Source organism: Papio anubis, chromosome 5, assembly GCF_008728515.1.
Source record: "Papio anubis isolate 15944 chromosome 5, Panubis1.0, whole genome shotgun sequence".
NCBI lineage: Eukaryota > Metazoa > Chordata > Mammalia > Primates > Cercopithecidae > Papio > Papio anubis.
In genome coordinates, this window is record NC_044980.1 from 162,975,502 (window position 1) to 162,995,393 (window position 19,892).

Consider the following 19,892-nt stretch of genomic DNA (forward strand, 5'->3'; position numbering starts at 1 on the left):
ACTCACTCACACACACACACGCAAACACACCCCTCCCTGGCTCCAGTTCCACACCACCCCACACCCCCAACCGCGGAAGTAGATTTCTCAATAGGCAGGGCTGGGTATGAGTCACAGGCAATTCCGTTTTGTTTGGGACAATGAGACCTCCCACTCTTGGGGCAAGAAGGAGTTGCTGAGAAGGAGCTGTGGTTCTGACCTTCAGGGGAATTCCCACGTCTGTATGGTGGCTCGCAAAGAGCATGGTTCCTTTTCTCAGCCCTCTCGAGGGGCGAGGATGCTGAGGACTGAAGTCTGTGGGGCTTGATGCACGTGGTGTGTGGACGGTGTGGGGAGGTGGGGAAGGGAGAATGACATGAATGGTGTGAGGTCTTTCAGAGAGTTCTTCCCAAGGTCACATAGTTGGCGGAGGGTGAGTGCTCACACTCGTGCAAAGGTGGGGGATAGGAAGGGAAACCGAGGCCATTAATATTTGGCACCATAGCTGGTCTCTGAGACTTTTAAATGTTCCCCCAGGAGGTTCAGCCTCTGGGGAGAGAAGCCAGGGGAACCCCATGGCACATCCCCAGCCCTGCCTGCTACTCCCCTCTGCCATCTCCCCTTACCTCGGACTATGAGGGTAGGTAAGGAGACCTGTGGCTCATACAGTGCTCTCCTTTTCCCTCCTATCAGCTCAGACTAAGCAGAGAAGTGGGCAGGGCTCTTTCACCAAAGAGTATAGTGTTGTGGGAGGTGGAGGGGCCTATTGGAGAGGGGACCCACCAAATCCTTGGGGGTGGTTCTCAGCTCCCTGGAGATAGGGGAGATGAGTCCTGGGGAAGGCTCTGATCATGCGTCTTCTGTTCCCTTTCCTTTCTCGGGTGGGAACGATGCTTCCCGCTCTTGTGGTCCACCTGCAGGCCGCCTTTCATCCTTCTTCTTCAAGTCACAGAGAGACAGAGAGCAGGGGACCGAGGATGAGCCATGGGGTTTTGAAAGCAGGCACAGCCGCAGATGTATGTGCTGCCTCCCGGGGTCTGCTCTGCCAGGAGTTCCTGTCCCAGGTGTCAACAAAAACAGCTAAACTCTGTAAAATACTTGGAGATTCATTCTGAGCCAAATATGAGTGACCAACAGCCTGTGACACAGCCCTCGGGAGATCTTGCCCAAGGTAGTCAGGCTACAGTTTGGTTTTATATATATTAGGGAGATATAAGAAATAAATCAATACATAGAAGATGTACATTGCTTTGGACTGGAAAAGCAGGACAACTCAAAGCAGGGGCTTCAAGTCATAGATACATTCAAAGATTTTCTGATTGGCAATTGGTTGAAAAAGTTATATTATCATCTAAAGACCTAGAATCAATAAAAGAGAATGTCTGAGTTAAGATAAGGGGTTGTGGAGACCAGGGTTCCCCATTATGCAGAGGAAGCCCCAGGTAGCAGGCTTCAGAGAGGATAGGTTGTAAATGTTTCTTAATTCTATCCTGGATCAGGAAAAGGAAGGGGATTATCTTTGAAAGATAGATTTTCTCCACAAGAGACAGCTTTGCAAGACTATTTTGAGATACAGCAAATAAACATAATTTGGGGCAAAATGCTTTGTTTTTTTTTTCAGGGCCTGCTCTCTGTCATGTGATGCTGTACTACAGCCAGGCTGGAATTGGGTGTCTTGTCGCTACAAAGAGTTGGCTTTGTCAATCCTAAGGTCTGTTTTAATGTTAATGCTGGTCAGTTGTGCCTGAGTTCCAAAAGGGAGCAGGAAATAATGAGGCACATTTGACCCTCCCTTCCCACCATGGTTTGCACTCGTTTTTCAGGTTAACTTTGGAATGCCCTTGCCCGAGAGGAGGGGTCCGTTCAGATGGCTGGGGGACTTAGAATTTTATATTTGGTTTACACAGGTCACTGAGAGGCTGCCACAGGGCCATTTTCATGACCAGAGGGGTCTGTTCAACACCCATAGGTCCCAGCACCTATCTCAGGAAGCAGGGTGCATCTGTCCATCACTGAGTCTCAGGGTGGGTGGGTGAGCGCTCATCAACCCCAGACAGCAGGCCGGCACAAAACAGCACTGCCCACAAAACCACAGGAAGAAGAGAAACTCCGACTGTCATTCAGTACACAGAAGACACTGTACTGGACCCAGACATTAGGCAGACACCCACGCCTGACTTTTAGGAGAAAAGGGAACTGACAAATGGATATTCTTAGTAGACCGTTTATTAGAAAAGAGAACATCTTCCAGCGTGTGTCCTGGAGCGATGGGTGTGGGAAGCACTCAGTCCATAGTCCTGGTCCCTGGCTTCCCCAAGCCCAGAACCACGAATGTATAGTGGAAAGCAGAGGGTGCCACGACTCAGAAAGATGCTTCCACTCACAAGGATTGGAGCTCACAAGTGAGCTCGATAACCTGCAAACCCGAGACACCTGAGACACTGCTCCTTGGCCCTTTTATCAACTGAGACTTTATTGTGATTATCCCGGCAGGGGGCAGAGCTCTCGTCTCTGCAAGAGGAAATGCTCTTCAGTGAAAATGCAGCATTTCTCCAGGGGTAGGAAAGCTGAACGCCTGCTTAGCTTATGAACCCTCAGCTGGCCTAGGTGGTGCAAAGACCCTGCTGTTACCGCTTTGATCATTGGTACTGTGGACTGTACCAGGAGATCCCTGGGAATGTGCACTGGGCAGAAGCAGCTTTTATCCTTGACCCTCAACCATGCTTTATATGGTGAGGTTGAAAAAATGGCACGAGGCTTCTCCTGAACCTCAAATCAACACCCTTGCCCCATTTAGATTCTATCTGGCTGTTTCCTGCTAAGATTACCGCATCACTACACCATCTTTCGTCTTGCAGCAAAGTGGAGTCATGTGTGGTTTATGGGGTAGATGGACCCCAAAACTGATAACATGAATCAAGCAATGGTGCTTGCTCCTTAGGAAATGCACTATTTTTCTGGAAAGCTACAGAAGCTTCAAATGCATTTGCCACACAAGGCTAAGTCAGCAGAACAACCCGTTTGGCTTTGGAGGCTAGTTCAGTTCCACGAGCAGGGAGAAAGATGAGGCAGACTGTGGTTTTTCAGTTCCTGGAGCTTAGGGAGCTCCAAAGCTCCCTCTCTCCCTGCCCAGGCTGCACTGTTCTTAATTTTAGATAACATCCTGCCTTCTTCTCATATTGCCACTGAGCTCCTGGCATCCTCAGTTTATCTGTCAAATGAAAAACCTAATGTTAAATTTTTTACCTATGGCATAAGAGAGATGGGTATGGCTCTTGTGGGCCTCTCTGCAGCCCCTCTTTTCCTTCAATCACCCTCTGTCTCTCTTGCCTTCTGCTTATTCTCTCTCTCCCCTCATTTTTGTTTTCTCTCTTTTTTTTTTTTTTTTTCTCTACGCTTTTTTTTTTCTTTTTTTAATCTCTCTATGCCTCCAGCCGAGAAGATAAAGTGTGTACATCTTTCTGATTAAAAAGTTTTGCTTTGCAGAAACACAGTCAATTTATGATTCTGGCCTTCCCAGCTAGGGACAATGTTCACTTACATTTAGGACCATGAGAGGCTTAGCTGTGAGTTTCTGAGGCCGGGGAAAATTACAGTGATACATAACGGTGCTGCACTCACTGAGGTGCTGAGCCGGGGTTGGGCTCAGGCAGCCACTAAGCTCAGAGTGGAAAGTTTCGGGAGGGGAGGCAGGAAGGAGAGGTCTATAGCTCCTCTAGATTCTAGGTGTTAATTTACTAAGATATTCCTAAGCCAGAAAACAGAGACAGAAGACAAAGAGAAAGAGGGAAGAAGAGCAAGACAGAGAGACAGAGAGAGACAAAGAGAGACTGGAGAGATAGCAAATATTGAAAGAAAAAGGAAAAAGAAAGAAATCCGACAGCTCATGAACTTGTTTTAAAAGTTACAAATTAGATTTGAAGAGATGGGCAGAGGTTTAAGATTTCTTCATTAGGCTGGGTGTGGTAACTCACACCTGTAATCCCAGCACTCTGGGAGGCTGACACTGACAGATCATCTGAGGGCAGGAGTTCGACACCAGCCTGGCCAACATGGTGAAACCCTGTCTCTACTAAAAATACAAAACTTAGCTAGTCATGGTGGCGCGCGCCTGTAATCCCAGCTACTCTACAGGCTGAAGCAGGAGAATCGCTTGAACCCAGGAGGCGGAGGTTGCCATGAGCTGAGACTGTGCCATTGCACTCCAACCTGGGTGACAGTGAGACTCTGTCTCCAAAAATAAAAATAAAAAATAAAATAATAAAATAGAAAGTTTTTTTATTACGCTTTATTTTTAGGGATTTTTCTTTATTTACCACTCGCTAAAAGAGCCCCAGCAGCAAGTGACTGGCGACAGAAAAAGATTCCAGAAAAATGAGAGTCACTTCACTGGGCCTTTGTCCTTGACCCGAAGGATTTCTTATAGCTTGTGCACTTTTCTGGGTGCAGGATGGTTGAGAGGTGCAGTGGTCAAGGCACTGAAGCTTGTCTTGGAGACCCGGGTTATGGATTGATCTGTCTGGGTGCCACTCAGAGCCCTTGAAACCTGGATCTGCCACTTACAAGTTGTGTGTCTGAACCAGGTTTCTTCTCTCTGAGCCTCGGTTTCCCCATCTGGAACATGCACATACCAATATCTCACAATGTTATTATAAGACTCTCTCATGATATCAATATGCTATCAAGTAACACAACTATCAATGGCAACTGCTCATAACTCACATATATTGAACAGTGTACTGGGTCCTCCTTTTACATTTATGATCCTGAAGGGTCCTCACATCTTCCCCACCAGGTGAGGACCATAAACAGCCTCCCTCTTTAAATGATGCTTAGAAAAGCCAAGACAAAACTTAACACTGCCAGAGGGACTCCAGAGCCTTTTTGCTTTAGCAGTCACATAGGTGCCCAAAACACTTTTGCTTCATCTCCTTTTCCCACCTGTTGATGTTTTGGTTTTCCATTTCCATAGACCTGTTCCCTGCAGAGGGAGCCCAGCCGTACAGGTGGGAGTAAGCGTGTCAAGAGTTCCCACACCCGAGTCCTGACTCTCTCGGCCAATAGTTTGCCGAGGAACCTTGGGTGAAGTCACTTCATCTCTCTGAGGCCTCTGTTTCCTCCTCTCTAAAATATAGGGGATGTTGTGGTTCCTACCTGCCTGCATGTTGTGAGGACCCAGTGTAAGAGGGCAACCTTATTAGTCCAGGGAGAAGCCACAGCAAAGAGGAAGGGCAGGATTCTCTTCCTCTCTCCCACCCCTACCAGACTTGCCTTGACCATCCCGGGCACATGAGGGAGAAGACAGGCCCAACACAGGTGTGGCTGCATCCAGATGTTACTGGGGAAGGAAAAGAGACAAAAACCTGGAATTTATTCAGGTCTGGGACCTAGACCTCCACTCCATTGGGAAAGCAGTCAGATTTTAGGATAAAAGATAGAGGCTTAGAGCTCAGTCACATGGGGCTTCAAGTCCCCACTGTGTGGCCTGGGGCAAGTCACTGTCATTCTGGGCCTTAGTATCCTTTTCTATAAAATGGGAATAAAACTAGCGCTTACCTCCAAGTGTAGGTGTGGTAAAATCAGGTTTAGAAAGTACCCGGCCCAGGCTCTGGCACAGAGTAAATGCTTATCCGTGTTGCTGGTGCTCCTGTACCCTTGCCAAGAGTCAAGGGGCTGTGCTCTCTGACTTAACAACCCCTCCTGACTTGGCGACTTCACCTCGTCACTGCTGCCCACAGCTGAATATGAGCACCATTTGCAGGGTGCAAGAAACAGCAGTTGACAAATGAAGGCTCTGTGCTGCTCACGGATTTCCCATTTAAATTTACTGATCCCTAATTATAATCTCAGCAAGAAAGAAATGACTGAGGACCAGCGGGGGTTGTTGAGGAGCAATTACTTGGCAATTTTCTTTTTTTCCAGTGGAAAGGAAGGGAGGTAGAGAAGTGAGGACACAGGGAGGAGCTCAGAGTCTGCACTCCTTCCCTTTTCCCAGGTTTTGTGTTCTCTGCAGGGTTAGGTGCTGCCTCAGAGCCAACTCAGCACTCTCCTTAGAGGACAGACCACAGGGGTGGTTCCCTAATGCTGGAAGGCAGGAGGAATGGGGAATCAGCCATGGGTGGGAGACTGATGTTTCTTTGGCATTTTCCTATTTCTTGAAAAGCTGAAACAGGGCTCGCTGTCCCCTCTTTTCCCAGTAAACAGATCACCCTAGAGTATAGGCCTATGTGGTAGATCTTTAGTTTTTCCTTTTGTTTTTTAATTAACAAAGATGGGAGGGGTACTTGCCTCAGAATGGCACAGGGTGCTCATTAAAGACGTAAGCCACGGTCTCTCTGAGCCTTAGTTTCCTCTTCTGTAAAATGGAAGAGGAGGGGCACTGGTATTTTTACTTGACCAGAGAACCAGATGCTACTGAGGGGGCTCTGCAGGCTGAGAGCCCCCCATGTGGACTGCACACCCGTTGATCCCATCCTGCTTCTACACCACAGCGTGTCGGACAGTTGACCATTGGTCATTGGATCCTTGCACAACTCACCTCTTGGGCGCTTGGGATCAAAGACGCCAAAAGCAATTGTCAGATACAGAACGGGTGTTTGGAGATTTGCCTTGTTCTCTGCATGAGACAACCAAAACAGTGCATTGTCATTTGCAGAGTATCAGATCCAAGAGGACTCCACTAAGCAAGCAGTTTCTGAGCGTAAAAGCAAAGCCGCAGAGTCAGATGGCCTGAGCTTAAAAATCGTGTTCCACTGCCACTTACCAGCAAAACGACTTGGAACTCATCACTGAACTTTGCTGTGCCTCAGTGTCCTCAACTGTAAAAATAAGATAATAATAGAACTGCACTCCTGGAAGAATTATATGAGATTATATGCACATGTTCTCTCACTCTCACCCCAACGCAGATGAATTGCTAGTGAGATTTTAGTTGTTATTGTTGAGGCTTACTTCTAACTAAGTGCCGTGCTGGGTGCCTTAGCTGATTTTCTCATGTAATCCTCATCACAGCCATGTCTAGTAAGCTTTTTTTTGTCCCATTTTACAGAAGAAAGAATTGAGACTCAAAGAGATGAGGTTACTGGTCCAAGGTTAAAGAAGCAGTAAGGGTCGGAGCCATTAGTTTACTCATAAAATATTTAATGCTCTCAGTGTGCCAGGCTCTATTCTAGGCATTGAGGGTTTTGTGGTACACAAGATAGACAAAGTTTCTGGTCTCATGACAATCACATCCAGTTGAGGGAGATTAGGTCTCAACACCACTCATACTGCCTCCTTGCGGGGAGATGGTTCTTATCATCGTTCTTGAGCACATGGCTGGGCAGAAGGAATCCAGCAGAGGGTTGGAGGCCAGAATAGTATGAAATGTCCAGAAATAAATCCTGGTTATCCAGAGAGGGGGATATTTCTTATGGTGACCTTGGCCCAGTTGAACACCCTCTGCCTCTCCCCACTGCCGTCTCTGTGTCTGGGTCTCTGGTCTCTGTATTTAGTAGGACTTGCTGAGAAGAACTCTGAACCTGGGGATTGGGGAGCAGGTTGAGGGTGGGATACAGACCATCAGGTTCAGAGTGAGGCTTGCAGAGTCTTACAAACTATGAGTAGAAACAGCACTCATTTTATAGCCAAATCTAGCCTTTGCTGCCTGTGATTCCTGAAAACATTTCCCAAAGTTCACTGAGAACTCCCCATCACTGGGAGGGAGAGCTGCCTCTGCCAAGCCCCCTGACCCACATCCTCTCTGGGGCAGAAGGGAAACCTCACCTGGCCAGGTGGGCTTATGGTAGAAGTGGGAGCTTGAGCTCCCTCTAGTGAGGCAGTGGAGGCAGCACAGAAAACACTTCCAACCTAGGTACAGAGTGACGTCTGCAGGACTTTCTCCCCATTAAGAAAGAGGCGGTGGGATTGAGTGAGTCCTGGTCAAAGGTAGACCATTTCTCTGGGTCCCAAGGGCAGTCCCGGCTCCCCAGCAGAGATCTTTTGAAATGCTCACTCTTCTGAGGTCCTTGGCTCTGAACCCAAAATCCCACCATCTGTACACATGCAGATGTCTGGGGTCTGGGCCCATGTGGTCCCCCGCAGAGCTCCCTGCCAGAGGCAGCCTCCTTCCCATCCTTGCGCTGCCAGACCAAGCACACACTCTGCTCCCCTTGCTGAGCCTTGGGTTGGGTTTGTCCCAGCCCCTGCCCTGGTTGGGGGTGAAGGGTGGGTCATGACAGAGATTGAGCCCCATTTTCAGACTTAGCTTTGCCTCCTAGAAATCACCCCAAGTATTTTTGGAGCTACTTAGCATCCTAACGATCAGCAAACTATTGCAACCAGATGCTTGAGCTCTGCTGAGTCAGCAAAGATTCCCACAGCAGTGGGGAGCAGACCCTGGCCCGGGTCGCTGTGAGCCAGCAGTGTGACCTCTCAGGGCTGCAGTCTCCTTGTCTGAAAATGGAAACTAAAATTGCAGGGATTAAAAGGGAGGAAGATACGGGAAAGCACTTTGGACACTTTAGTGTGCAAGTTGATGTTAAAATCCAGAAGTCAGCTAAGATGCCTTATCCTATAAAACTCAAGTGGATTTTGCCAGAGTGTCCTCACACCAAGTAGTGGATCCCTTCTTTTGCTGATTTATCTGCTATTGTGTAGGGGTGTGTGTGTGTGTGTAGGCAGGTGGTAGTATGGGTAGGGTTTCCCCAGTCACCTGGGGCCCTGAGTGCCTGCTTCCCTGAACTAGGCCAGCTTAGTTGACTGGCTTCTTTTGTGTACTGGTCCATTTTGCATCAAAAGCATCTGAATTTTCATTCAGTCTGTCCCCCCGAATTTTCACTTTTAAAAACCCGACCAGTCTCTTGTGTGCAGCTGACTTCATAGGAGGTCTGAGGAGACACGGGGGTTACTTCGTAGCCACACTAACAACTTCAAGTCAAATATTAGACCTGCAAATTGTTAAAAGCCCTTTGGTTCTTTTCAATAACTGGAGGCCAGTCTCTCCCTCCTCGTTCCTAAGCCCTCTTCCTCTTTCTGTGTCCTCCGACAGCTGCTGTTTATCAAGGTGACCGGTATGATCCGTCCCTCAACAAACACAATTCCTTCCAGAAGAGGACGGCAGGTGCCAGCTGTTGAGATAGTCATTTCTTTGTCCTGACAACATTTTTGTTTATCTCCGGACCTTCCTCTCATATGGGTAAGAGATAGGAAAGAGTGAGAACTGGAAGGGACAGACACTGCTGCAGGGGGTACCGTGGGGGGCTTTAGAGAGGGGTTCCAATGCCTCTCATCGTTCTACCTCGCAGCCATTTTGTTGTTGTTGTTGTTGTTTTGAGACAGAGTTTTTGCTCTGTTGCTTAGGCTGGAGTACAGTAACACGATCGCAGCTCACTGCCACCTCTGCCTCCTGGGTTCAAATGATTCTCCTGCCTCAGCCTCCCAAGTAACTGGGATTACAGGCACCCACCACCATGACCGGATAAGTTTTGTATTTTCAGTAGAGACAGGATTTCACCATGTTGGCAAGGCTGGTCTCAAACTCTTGACCTCAGGTGATCCATCTGCCTCTGCCTCCCAAAGTGCTAGGCGTGGGCCACTGCACCCGGCCCCTTGCAGCCATTTTGAAGGCCTAAGCTCCCTGATGGAAGGCATGGAGGCAACCTCAAGCATTTTTCCATCGACATGGCAGGATCTTAATAAAGGTTTGTCCTGTGATTAAGTCCTTTATTGACACTTTGGAGAAACACAACCCATACCCTTCCCAACCTGAGCTGAAGCCACAGATGCAAAGGAGCCTGGGAACCCCTCAAGTCCACTGTGTCCAGTCCTCTGCCCTCCTGCAGGGAAGCTCTGTAGTCCAAGGACATCCAACTCCCAGACTTGCTTCCAGGGACAGAGATACGAGGATGTTGGGAGTAGAGCTGTGGGCAAGAATGCCAGACTCCTGGTGATTCTGGGATAGAACCCCCTGGAGGGGCTTGTCACAGGTCTCTGTTCCTTCATGCCTCTAGTAGGATCCATGATCATCATTATGACAATAGCAACAATGATGACAGCTACAGTGGTCCGAGCCCTTATTACATGCCGGGTCCTGACACACATTTCTCATTAACTATAGTAATCATATGATGTAGGTGACATTAGTATCCCCATTTTGCAGATGGGGAAACTGAGGCTTATGAGGTTCAGTTTGTGTAAAATCACATAGCTGGAAGGTGTAGAAACTGGGCTCTTCACCACCACAAGGCACTGCCTCTCACTCAGTATACCACTGCATGCTCGTGTAACAATTTACAATTAGGAATGAAATTCTCATACAGTCATGCATCACTTAACGGCAGGGATGCGTTCTCAGAAATGTGTCCTTAGGTGAATCCGCTGTTGTGCGAACATCCACAGAGTGCACGTACACACACCTAGATGGCATATTCTATGACACACCTGGGCTCTCCGGTACAGCCTGTTGCTCCTACGCTACAAACCTGCACAGCATGGGACAGTCCTGAATACTGCAGACGGTTGTAACACAACGGTGAGTATTTGTCTATCTAAACACAAATGTGAGTCCATCTAAATCTGTCTGTCTAAACATAGAGAAGGTACAGTGAAAATACAGTAGTATAGTCTTATGGGACCACTTTCATATATGAGGTCGACTGTTGGCTGAAATGTCATTATGTGGTGGGAGACTGTACGTTATTTCATTTGTACTTCACCTGGATATATACAACCTGGAAACTCTTTTTCCAACCATATCACAGACAAAGAAATTGAGACTTGTACAGGTGAAGGGGCCTGACTTTTCTTTGCTCACAGGAACATGAGGATGTTGGCATTCTTCAGGCAGGGAGATAACCTGGACGGGGTGGTGCAGCAGGCATGTGCATAAAAGGAGCCAGGGAAGCCTCCTCTGTGATGAGCGAGCTTGCAGGCTGGATGGAGAAAAACAAAGTAAAGTCACCCCAAAGCCTGGATTCTCATCTGGAGTGCCTGTTGCCTCTTGCCCTTCCCAGAACGCTCCAGCTTGGCACTGGGCTAGAATTCCACTGAGTTGATTCCCTCCTCTGAGGCCCTGGGCACAATGACAAGGGTGGTTTTCTCGGATCTGCAGTGAGCATTACACCAGAGTGTGGGAAACAGCGCCTACTCAGCACCTCACTCTGGGACCCAGGGCAAACTTGCCATCACCTCCAGTCCGCCCATTAAGCCGCCCAGGACTCTGCCGGCCCATCCAGGCACTGATGTAATTACCAAAATGGAGATGAATATTTAAAGGGACTCTTACTTAACCGATAAATACTTCCTCTCCAAGTTCCCTCCGTCACCAGCTCTGGATGAATTTCTGGAGGGATTGCTGTGACACAGGCCCGGTGCTGCCTGTGGTTTGACCTCATCATGAGGCCTTTCTTCACTCTTTCTTGGTGGGTAGCCTTGAAGGTGTTAGGGGATGGTCTGTTGTCTGGCTGTGAACAGCAGGGTCAGCTCTTATATTCTCCATAAATGGATCTCTGGGGACAAGACCCAGACAGGTGGGGGCACAGGGGAAGAAAACATAAAAGTCAGAGGGACTGGGCCCGAGGGACTGGGCCCTCGTGACTAATTACCCCTTTACTGTTTCTATCACCAGACCTTAGTGCCACAAAGGATTAGGGGTCATTTGTGACAATGCATGTTGTAAAATGTAAAATGCAAGTGACCACAAATCTGAAAGCGGTATAGAACTTTGGTTAAAATAATGCAGGCTGTCTGCTGGCATTACTATTGTTGTTGGGAGAGTTTCTGCTCTGTTCAAGGGCTTTTCTGTGCTATCCTCAGGGTGCCCCAGGATTGTCTCTGTTTAGCACAAAACATCCTGTGTCCCTGGAAACCCCTTAGTCCTAAGAAAACCAGGGCAGTTCGTCACCCCCCTGTTCAATGCAGGCATCAGTTCCACTAGGTAGGGAGTCTTAGCTGCATTTTAAAGGTAAGGAAATAAAGACTTAATGGGTTGGAATAACTGGGTTATGTGCACATACCTAATGAATGGTTACACAAACAACTTCAAGTCAAATATTAGACCCGTGTATTCCTAAAATCCCTATGACTCTTTGCAATAACTTGAGGCCAGCCTCCCTCTCCTCTTTTCTAAGCCCTCTTTACCTTTCTGTGTCTTCTGACAGCTGTTGTTTATCAAGGCAACCATCATGATTCCTACCTCAAAGCGTGCTTTGAATTCTCCTCCCGTAGACTCCAAAACCCTTATTATCCAGATTCAGTATTGCTCTAAACTAGGAAAGGTCCTGAATAGACCCAGATTTCAAGCATGTTCAGGTGGATTTGTTTAACAGAGTGTGGCTACTGGAACATCTGGAGCCCGAAGTACACAGGAGGCAGGAGGGTGCCTACTTTCCTGAAGAGCGGGACGGGCCAACTGTCCAACAGTGAGGAGGTGGGCATTCTGTCCTTTGGAAAACAGAAAGTATCTGAGACAGAGGTCAGTCAATTCAGAAGCTATTTTGCCAAAGTTATGGATCATAACCCATGACACAGCCTCAAGAGGTCCTGAGAACATGTGTCTGAGGTGGCTGGGTTACAGCTTGGTTTTACAAGTTTGAGGAGGACTGAAGACATCAATCAATACATGTGAGGCATACATTGGTTGGGTCCAGAAAGGTGGGACAACTTGAGGGATGGGGAATGGCTTACAGGCCATGGGTGGATTCAAAGATTTCCCAGTTAGCAATTGGTTGAGAGTTAAGTTATTATCTAAAGACTCGGAATCAATAGAAATGGTGTCTGGGTTAAGATAAGGGGTTGTAGAGACCAAAGTTCTTATTACATAGATGAAGTCTCATTGGTGGCTGCCCCAGAGGCAATAGATGACAAATGTTTCTTATTCAGACCCTGAAAAGGTATTTCTCAGCCAATCTCTTCTGGACCAGAAAAAGATCCAGAAAGGAAAAGGGACTCTCCACAGAATGTAAAATTTCTCCACGAGAGACAGTTTGTAGGGTCATTTCAAAAGATGTCAAAGAAATATATTTTGGGGTAAAATACTTCGGCTTATTTCAGGGCCTGCTGTCTGTCATGTGATGCTATGCTAGAGTCAGGTTGGAATTTGGTATCTTATTGTTCCGGAGAGTCTCTTCTGTCCGTCTTAGGGTCTCTATTTTGATGTTTAATGGGTCAGTTGTGTGCCTGAACTCTAAAGGGAGGAGGGTATAATAAGGCATGTCCAACAGCTCCCCTGACTGCTTGTCATGGTCCGAACTAGTTTTTCAGGTTTAATTGGGTGCCCTTGGCTGAGACGAAGCTTCATTCAGTGAGTTGGTGGGGCTTAGAATTTTATTTTTCGTTTACACTTTCAACATACACTCTCAGAGCCACTACTGAAAGGCGCGTGCCACCCTAGGCGCTGGGGATAGCGTAGAGGAACACAGCCCAAGTCCCTGCTGTTGGAGCGTGCAGGCTAGTAGGGGAGCAGACACTAGGCTGACAAATATATGACAGAGAGGCAGGGAGTGGCACTTACTCTGAGGAAAGATAAACCGGGGAAGGACTAGACAGTGGCAGAGTGCCTTTCTAATGCATGTTGGAGAGAACTCTCTGTGGATGTGATGTTTAAGCAAAGACCTCAATAAAGTGTCAATCAGCTTGGCTGGGGATACAATGTTCCATGCTGAGGAAGAGCAATGCAGAGGTTCTACATCTGGAGCATGCTTGGCCTGTGTGAGGAGCAACAAGAAGGCCAGAAGGGCTGGAAGGGAGTGAGGGGACGGGAGAGATGTGAGGATGGAGAGGCAACTGGGACCTGGTCACCCAGGGCTTTGTGGGTCCCAGTAAGAATGTCGGATTTTGTTGGAATGGCAATGGGAGGTCACTGGAGGTCTTGGGGTAGGAGAAGGATGTGATGGTTGGTGGGGGGATAAAAGAGATCCGGCTCTACTCTCAGCCCCCCTGCCCAACCCTCAGCCTCTCAGCCATGGAGGTGATGTCTTCATCAGTTCCAGGGCTGTGATGTCTCTAGGGCCAGTTAGCTGAGACTCTGGGACCCAGAAGACAGGACTTGGAATGAGAGGCTCCATTAGCAGCTTCTCTCTGATCCCTTCCCCTGGGGCCCAGTTCTGTCTTCTTCCATGTCCGTCTGTTACTCCAGGACCAGAGAACTTTTGTCTGATTATCATAGTCTCTACAAGCTCTCCACGGCCAGCACTGTGTTGGGACTTGAGGAGGATGGAGTCCATTCACTATTCTGTGAGATGAACTTGCCTGACATGGTGCTTGGCACTTAGTAGGTACACAGACACAAGTTCCCTTCCTCCACAACTACATAAAATGATTCCCCTTGTCAGTCAGGAGACCAAGAAAGATGTCTTTTAGGGAAGGAGGTGGGGAACATCGTTCTCTCCAGCTGCTGAATAGGCTTGATGACTCCGTCTCTATGTACTCAGAAGCCATGGCTGCGTGTTTCTAAATGTCACTTATTTATTCCTCCAGTTAACTTTCTTACTCCTCTTCTGCCCTGGGCTTTGTGCCAGACACTAGGGTACCAGGATGAAAAGGTCATAGTCCCTGTTCTTAGAATTACTTGGAGGACTTATCAAAATACAGATTCCAAGGCCCATGCCCAGAGGCTAGTATTCTGAGCAGGCCCAGGACTCAGGATTTTACCAGGTTCCCAGGCGATTGTGATGGTTGCTGAAATTTGAGAGTCAGTCCTCCAAGTGTCTGGGCATGGGCCCTAAAATCCACATTTTTGGTAACTCCTGTAAGTAATTATGATTTAAATAAACTATATTAGTTTCCTGTGGCTGCTGTCACAAATTACCCCAAACTGGGTAGCTTAAAGCAACAGAAATTTTTTCTCTCATGGTCCTGAAGGGCAAAAGTCCAAAATCAGGTGGTATTCCCTCCCGAAGCTCTCAGGGAAATTCTGATTCTGGTGGCTCCAGGCATTTTTTGACTTGTGGTTTCACCACTTTCATTTCTGCCTCTGTGCTCACATTGCTACCTCCTCCATTGTCTGCCTTATCTTCTGTTTCTTGTAAGGACACTTGTCATTGGATTTAGGGACTAGCCAGATAATCCAGGATGATCTCATTATTGTAAGATGCTTGATTACTTTGCAAAGATTCCTTTTTCAAATAAGTCACCATGTTCACAAGTTGCAAGATGTGAACATGTCTTTCTGGGAGCCACCATTCAATCCACTACAAGGACCCTGGACCATACTTTGAGAAAAACTTGCGTGTGACTTGTAGGAAATGGGCTGATCAGAGAGACACTAAGGAGGTAGAAGTAACAGGAGCTGGCAATGGGCAAACTGGGTGGAAGAGGATAGGGAGGAGTTGCTAGTGACTCCCACTGTTCTGACCTGGGGGCTCTGGGACATTGATGATGCAGTTCCTGGAGACAGAGGGTGTGGAAAAAACCAGCTGGGCCATTTGGGAAAAGCAGAGCCCTGAGCACCTGGAACACAGGTCAGGTATATTTCGATGGGAAAGTGACAGAAAAGTAGCGTCGACAATCAATTTGCATCTAGGAATTGGGATCCCTGCCCTAATCTCTCTCCTTTATGCAGCTGTGTCCTGCTTTTCATGACTCTAGAAAGCAGAGGGGAAAGTGGATGTAAGATATAAATTAGTCTGTCTTGTAGGGTTTTCTCTTGGTCCGAATGTGGGACCAGCCAGTGTCCATACCTGTGGCTTTTGGTATCCAATTTAAAGCAGTTCTTCTCTTTCCACGATCACACAGTAAAGGAGCCCCTGTAGTGCTCCAGGACTGAGTCCAGTTTTTAGCATAGCATGCAACAAGAGCAAAAAAGGCAGAACAGGGAAGGACATGTCAACAGGCAGCAGTGAGGTGGTATAAAGACCCTGGGCATTTGGAGGCAACAGAAAGAGAAAGGTCTGCTTCAAGGACCAACTTGGTCTCTTCCCATCTCTGCCCTGGCAGCACCAGCAGCTGCACATTGGCCCTTCTTACCACTTCCATGGCAAAACAGAGATTGCTCTATCTCGCCTAACCAGCCCCTGCAGACTTGCTGACATAGCTGAGTACAGAGTGCATCTAGACCCCAACATGAGGTGCCCTTCTCTCAGAACAAACGAGCCTTCGAAACTCCAGCAAACAGTGCTAATGAATTGCCCTCGGCTTCTTAGGCATCATTTTCTCGTAATTATAATGGGAAGAAGACATGGAGCCCCACTGAGAACGTGGAGCTAGCCTGCCCCTAGAGCAAGGCAGAATCCCTCACTGAGGACCACACTCAAGCAGAACTGATTTTTCTAAGACTTAGAGAAGAAAAAAATCTGATTTAATTCTTAGGAAATTGCTTTTTTTAAACCCACCTGTGTAAGCCTGTATTTAAATGCTAATATATTTGGCCTGCCGGGATGCCACATTTATTTTCTTCCTTAGCAGCAACAAAAATCATTTATTTATGAGAATTCTAGCTCCTTCCTGCTCTCCTGAGTTCCTCATCTTCATTTCCATCTACCAGCTGGATATTTGTCTTCCGAAGACACACAAAATCTGTAACCGTCTCCCTCCCCAGACCGGATTCTCTTTATACCTTTCCTGTTTCTGTTTCCAGAACTACTGATGGCTTTTGCCTCCCTCTGCTTCCCCCGTGCCTTCCTCCAATCAGTCATTAATCACGCTGCTCAACCTTCCTCCCACCGGTACAAATAACATCACTTGCCTGAGCCTCCGTTTCCTCATCTATAAAATGGGTTTAATAAATACTAATACCTACTTCGTGAGCTTGTTACAAGACTAGGATGAGTTAATCCAAATAAGACACCCAGAACAGCATCTGGCAACAGTGTAACACATCACAGTGATATTTCTGTAATGATTATGACAATGATCATGACCCCCGTGGAACCTGCCCCTTTCCTCTTTGTGGTTTTTCTATCAGCTGACCAGCAAAGTCTGGGATAGCCCTATTCTGCTCATTAGAAAACACAGACCAGACACTCTTCATTTCATCAGGATTTTCACTGCCTGAAATTCTCTACCTTACGAATCTGTTTGTTTGTGGTCTGAGTACCCCCTCCCCTGCTCAGCCTGTAAAATGCAACTTCCATGAGGCAAGGGATTTTCTTTTTTTATTATTATTATACTTCATGTTCTAGGGTGCATGTGCACAACGCGCAGGTTTGTTACATATATATACATGTGCCATGTTGGTGTGCTGCACCCATTAACTCATCATTTACATTAGTTATATCACCTAATGCTATCCCTCCCCCTCCCACCACCCCACAGCAAGCCACAGTGTGTGTGTGATGTTCCCCTTCCTGTGTCCAAGGGATCTTACTGTTCAATTCCCACCTGTGAGTGAGAACATGCGGTGTTTGGTTTTCTGTTCTGAGGCAAGGGATTTTCTTATTTACCAGCATATCCCTAATGGCTGGCACATAGTAGGTATCGGGTAAATATGTGCTGAATGAACACACGAGGAGAAAAAGGCTCTAGGATTTTAGGAAGGAAGACATCCAGATGGCACTGGTTTTTAAGTCCTTCACACTCAGGTTTCAGGGCTTCCTTCTCTGCTCTGCTCATTTCTGCTTTGCAAGCAGCCCTGTGACAAGCTCTGTCACTATGGGGGGAGAGAGGTGCAGGCTGGAAGAAGAGGTTTTTTTCTAGTTCACTTCTGCCTGCAACTACAAGGCAATAGTTCTTGACCCTGGCATCAAATAGGTTCCGGCTGCAGCAGCTGGTTGCAGTTTGTAGTGTTCTTCTTTCTTTAACTCCCAGAATGAAGCTCATCACAAAACCTCAGGACATCAGCATCAGCCAGCAGGCACTGCCTCTGCAGAAGTCTAGGTCTCAGCGTCACTGGGCCCCTTTGCTGAAGTTCTAGGTCCAGGGGATTCCAGCCTCGATTTCCTTTGCCCTCTACTCACCCCCACCCAGCTCTAGGAGTGGTAGCTACTTCCTGCAGTTCCTACCTCTATGATTCCTCAGTGTTCCTTTTAGCCTCCTGCAGTCCTCCAATGTTAGCTTAACAAGTCTTTATGTGAGATTCTCTCTGTTAAACTGGCTGCTGTGGTCTCTTTCTCCTGGCTGGACAGTGACTGATCCCTTGTCTAGTCATTTCCTGCCTCCCCTCCCACGCTACAACTCTGGCCTTAGAGGGAATTCTTTCCAGAACAAATATCTTCAATCTCTCTCCACGATACATCCAGAGACGGAGAGTGTACGATTATGATAGACAGCTACTAACTTCTTCCAATATCGAGGCAAAATATGCCTCTCTAACACTGTGAGTCATTTTAATTTTGAGCCCTGTTGAGATATCAAGTAAGGTTTTGTACATTTTAGAGTCAAATGTCAAATGATCTTGGATTCAAATTCAGCTTCAGTTGTGTGACCATCAAGAAGTTACTTTCCCTCTCTGGGCCTCTGTTTCCTCACCTGTAGAATAGATAATAACATAATAGCTACATCATAGGGCTATAATAAAGATTTAAGGTATGTACGTACTTAAAGCAGTCGCCTGCACGGGGAAGAAACTTGGCGAATGATGCTATCATTATCATCACTGAGGAGGACAGCCGTTCAACCTTGTGAAGGACAGATTGTTTGTCCTCTCTTGGCCTTGCACTCAAAGTCGGAGCACTTTCCCAGGCCCAGACACCAGCTGGAGCCCCCATCTGCCAGTCCTACTTCCGCCTGGAACTGGGGTGTGAAGATTCCCATAAACGTTTCAGGTGGAGAGAAAACTCTGACTTCCCAAGTTCCTTTGGATAACGCACATCTGTGACCCAGAGGCTGACTAACACATGGCTGCTGATGGTCTCATTTCTCGGGTCTCGGGTGCTACGTAAATCCTCTTCCCTGTTCCTTATTTGCAGAATAGCACATTCCTTGCACAGAGCACAATTCTCTCCTGTACTCTCCTATCATGAGCTGCATACTGGCACACCTTGCCTTCCTTTGCTGGGAATGTTCTTGGCACACTGAGTCCCTTGCCCATGTGTTGGGGGATGTTGCTGTGTGGTGTTTTGGATACTGCTGACCCTCTCTGGGCCTGACTTATTCGTCCAAGGCTGAGAGTTCAAACACATGATGCCTTGCAGAGATCAGAGGAGAATCCAAAATGCCTGCTGCTGGGAGAGATAAACATCGAAGAGCTGGCTCCGTAATTTCCAACAGTTAAAAAGTCTCACCTGCACAGCCTCTATTTATTTTCACCTTCCTTTTTCTGTGCTTGCTTGGTTTCCACCTCTGTGAGTTCTTTTCCACTCACCACAGCTTCAGCGATCTCAATCTTCTCTTCCTCTTCTGGAATTCTCTACCCCTCCCTTGATAAAAGTTGTTTTATAATGGCTTTATGTGAGGACAACGATCCCATCTCACACTTCCTTTGAAGCCCTCCACAGCATTTGCCTGGGACTGGGCACATAGTAGGTGTTCAGGAGTCCAGACTGATAGAGAATGTTTCTTGTCTAGTCACATAGATGGTAGGGGTTGTTTTGGGGATGGGGCAGAAATAGCATCAGCATCAATAGTAGGAGAGGTAGGAGCAGCAGCAATAACCTTTGCCATTGACATAATAACCTCTGCCATGTACTATGCCAGCCACTATATTAAGCACATTAATTTCATTTAAACCTTCCCTAGACCCTATGAGTCAGGGATCATTATTCCCACTTTACAGAAGAAAAAATTGAGGCTCAGTGAGGCTAACCTGTTTGTTCAACGGCTGCTGAGTTGAGCTCAACCCTAGGATTGAGCTCAGGGCTGTCTTTGGCCTTTGCACTTGTTATTCTCTCAGCCTTAATATTCTTACCCCCAGAGAGCTGTATGGCTGGTTTGGGTCTCTGCTCAAATGTCATTTTAATAGAAGCCTTCCCCAGTGGCCCTATCTGAAATCAGAGCTCCCACTACTCTCTATCCATTTGATTAGTTTTCTTTTTCTTTAAAGCACTCTCTCTTGTACAGAG